Source organism: Erythrolamprus reginae, chromosome 5, assembly GCF_031021105.1.
Source record: "Erythrolamprus reginae isolate rEryReg1 chromosome 5, rEryReg1.hap1, whole genome shotgun sequence".
In the NCBI taxonomy this organism is placed as follows: domain Eukaryota; kingdom Metazoa; phylum Chordata; class Lepidosauria; order Squamata; family Dipsadidae; genus Erythrolamprus; species Erythrolamprus reginae.
In genome coordinates, this window is record NC_091954.1 from 68718300 (window position 1) to 68722982 (window position 4683).

The window sequence follows — 4683 nt, forward strand, 5'->3', positions numbered from 1 at the left end:
AGCCCACTCCACCTGTGGTGGAGACAGTGATGATGGGAGGAGCATCTCAGTGAATGCCCCTTGCAGCGAGGGAAGAATTTTTTTTAATGCTGAGTTCTTTCCCTTTTGCTCTAGTACACACATACGCTACAGAGCGTTTGGAGCCAGAATTATTCAAACCCTCTGCACGTTTAGAAAGTTGTGTTGATTTCTGTTCATTTATTAACTGGAGAGTAAACACGCATCTGAAATCTCCTGGCTCTTCACAGCAGGACAGAGACCTGATCAAAATCTCTCAGACAGGAAAAGGTATTCAGGAACTATGACATCTTTCACTGGAGTTTTATTTTAGAAACAAAGAAACATAGGAGCATAGCTGGAGAACAACAACCATGGGGCTTCTCCCATTGCTTGATGTCAACAAGTACATCATCCAGCACTTTATTTGCAAATAGAAATCACTTGTTAACAATTTAAAAATGGAGGCAGAGTAGAAACATAGAAACATAGAAGACTGACGGCAGAAAAAGACCTCATGGTCCATCTAGTCTGCCCTTATACTATTTTCTGTATTTTATCTTAGGATGGATATATGTTTATCCCAGGCATGTTTAAATTCAGTTACTGTGCATTTATCAACCACGTCTGCTGGAAGTTTGTTCCAAGGATCTACTACTCTTTCAGTAAAATATTATTTTCTCATGTTGCTTTTCATCTTTCCCCCAACTAACTTCAGATTGTGTCCCCTTGTTCTTGTGTTCACTTTCCTATTAAAAACACTTCCCTCCTGGACCTTATTTAACCCTTTAACATATTTAAATGTTTTGATCATGTCCCCCCCTTTTCCTTCTGTCCTCCAGACTATACAGATTGAGTTCATGAAGTCTTTCCTGATACGTTTTATGCTTAAGACCTTCCACCATTCTTGTAGCCCGTCTTTGGACCCGTTCAATTTTGTCAATATCTTTTTGTAGGTGAGGTCTCCAGAACTGAACACAGTATTCCAAATGTGGTCTCACCAGCACTCTATATAGCGGGATCATAATCTCCCTCTTCCTACTTGTTATACCTCTAGCTATGCAACCAAGCATCCTACTTGCTTTCCCTACCGCCTGACTGCACTGTTCACCCATGTTGAGACTGTCAGAAATCACTACCCCATTTTCTGCCTAGACTCACTGGATTTCAGGAAGCCCATTTTCAACCACATGCATACACAACTGTAACAAAGCAACCATCTCTGAACATCATCATCATCATCATCGTAATAGTAATAATAATAATAATAATAATAATAATAATAATAATAATAATAATAATTTTATTAGATTTGTATGCCGCCCCTCTCCAAAGACTTGGGGTGGCTCACAACAACAATAATAATAAAAATTATAGCGAATCTAATATTAAAAAAGAAGCATATAAAACCCTACCATATTTAAAAACCAAACAACACAATCATACATATACAACATGCTTCTTCCTTTCTCTGATCTCCCTATCTTCAGAAGTTAGGTGTCGTCAGAACATATTCTTGATTCTAGAACAGAACTGGGGTCTGGCAGCTGTCTTAAAACTGCCAAATGGAGCTGAAAATATGTTTATATTATAAATTTCCATAAAGTGTTTGTATAAAATAATCAGTGCTTTAAAATAAACAGGGATGTGTTGCACAGTAATTGTTATCAGGGACAAAGAGCACTGCAAATGGTGAGGAATGAAATTGGCTCAGCTCTCAGTCCTATTATTATTATTATTACCGTATTATTATTATTATTATTATTATTATTATTATTATTATTATTAATTATATTTGCATGCCGCCCCTCTCCGAAGACTCGGGGCGGCTCACAACATAACAGTGATACAATGGATTACAAATCCAATAGTATAAAAATTAAATCAATATAAAAAACATTAATAACATAGTAAAACCCCTAACTATACAATCATGCACATTCAACCTAATCCATCATACAGTAAGGCCGAAAACATAACAAAAAAGGGGGAAAGGGTGGTAATTATCCCTACGCCTAGTGACAAAGTTGGGTCTTCAACATTTTACGGAAGGTGAGGAGGGTGGGGGCTGTTCGAATCTCTGTAGGGAGTTGATTACAAAGGTCCGGGGCCACCACAGAGAAGGATCTTCCCCTGGATCCCGCCAGCCGACTGTGTGGGACCTAATCGGGCGCTGGGATTTGTGCTCAATTTTGCTCAGGACCTAAAGCCCAGTTTCACTATGGTTCCTTTTTTCCAAATTATATTATAAATAGGCCTATTATATCTGGACTGAAAAATCTGGAAGATTGTTTGATATCAGCAAAGAGGTAAAGAAATGTCTCAGCTCAGATGCAATAGTCATAAATGTTCAAAAAAGGCCAGACGGTTACCTTGACAATCAGACTGGACACAAATGAGGGGTTTTGGTTGGTCATGTTTTAAACCAGGTACAGCATGCAATCTAGCGGTCTTTTGTTTGCATTCAGTTTTAGCATCTTTAAAGAATGTGCAATTTGTCTAAATAAAATAAATTATGGGGAGACCCTGATGTAAGAAGATGGTGGCCATCCTGAATTGGAAGAAAAATTAAAAATTCCTTTCAACGCCTAATCAAATGTTCTTCCTCATTAAACATACTGCCAAAGTACATCTACTGAACTATTTGCTGTTGTTTTTAACTATTTATATGTTTTATAACTTAGTTTTCCTGTGAAACATAACTAGCTTGATTAATTTTCAGATCTCTGCTCTTTATTGCAGCATATCATTTTGTAACATTCATAGATAATCATTCATATTCTCAGCTAACATGCTCACAAAAGAACTCCACATTTTCAGTTGATGTAGATCTAACCTAATTACAAGCCTTTCGAATATATTTGCTTTATTAATGTCATAATAACCACTCAGGATAACTCTCACGTTAATTCATTTTGCAACATTTCAAATTCAGCATCTATCAAACTACATATACTGAAGATGTGTCTCCATATTGCTTAATAAATTGTGCTTCAAATGATTATTATTATTCTTCAGGCTTATTTTGTGCCATTTACAGTATAGAAGCTTTATCAGCCCAATCAACACAGAGGTCATTATGCAGCCTAGTATTAAGAAGACCAGTCCCACTTTAGCCTGCAATGTGGCAGACAAGGTATTATGAGATTATAGGATATGGATTACAGGAAGAGGTAAAGCTCAAACAATATATGGGTAAAATGCAAATAGCATTTTTCAGGCTGAAAGGCAGGGTTCACAGAAGTAATAAAGTACATGGATTGGCTACTCTGGGTCAGTGTAATAAAATTCATGACATTCCTTCTCCCCTCTGTACAATCCCCACCCCAGAACAGATATCCAAAAGGATCTCAATAAGCCTGGCCATAGCCTATAATTGTATTTGTTGTGACTTGCTTAACAGAGATGCTCAACCAGTGGAATTAAACCAGCCAACAATTTTCTCTGGACTCTGTGTAAGACAAACAGGTCTGAGCTTATGCAAAATACTTAAGAGAATTTGATATCAGGCTCAAAGCAAGAACAAAGTAATGCCAGAGTATAAAATTTCCTGAGACCCCAAAACATGCTTTGGAACAAAGAAACTCATATTTTAGTTTTGGGTTACTCCATATGATCTCAACACAAATGGGTTTTTAATATATTATACTAGTTAATTTATAAGGTAGTATTTGTCACATGTATCCTGCATCTGCATATTAAAAACCCTGTTTTCCCTTTCACTGACTCATTTCATTTTAAATCTTACATCAATTTAGTGACACCATGCTTCTGATCCAAAGATTTGAAGAAACCCAATTATATTATTTAATTTGTAAAACAATTGAAATAACGGAGATGTCCAAATCTTGAACTTTTGTTCAGCTCTGGTTCACACCCTATTTTGACTCAAGTTTCTACCTAAGGCAGTGATTGACAAACCTTTTGGGTACCAAGTGCTGAAAATGAGACATCAGGATTCTGAAGAAATAAATACAGATATTACTTGAATTTTTAATTGTTCCCTTATCTCAGGTTATTAACAATAAGTCTACTGGGAATGTAAATCCTTCATCTCCTTTGTTGTACAGTATTTAACTTTTTCTTGAAGAGTTTTCTTTCCAGAGAGCATTAAATCTGCGATTTTTGATACCTGCAGTATGAAATATTTTCTAAATATTTAAATACTGTTTTACTGCATGAGGTCTAATCCTTAATCTCTCCTAATTCCCTGCTTAATTAAATAGAACAATCCCCCGTTTTTGTGTTTCAGGGAAATTTTGCTAAGACAGTCTAATTAAAATTCAATTTGAGCTTCTAGAATGCATCGGTGAGATTTTAAATCGAAACCAGTGAAACTGCTGGAATCCCACATTTGGGCATTTCTGAGCCAAACTGTATAGGAGAAGAGATGGCAGAATCTGGAGGTGGAGTGAAAGGGACAGTCAGTTTAGAACTCCTACATAGCCACAAGAGAAGTAGTGCCATTGAACTTTAACTAGACAGATGCTATTGGTTGAGAAAATACTTCAGATGGTGCAGAATGCAGCTGCGAGAGCAATCATGGGCTTCCCTAGGTACGCCCATGTTACACCAACACTCCGCAGTCTGCATTGGTTGCTGATCAGTTTCCGGTCACAATTTAAAGTGTTGGTTATGACCTATAAAGCCCTTCATGGCATTGGACCAGAATATCTCCGGGACCGC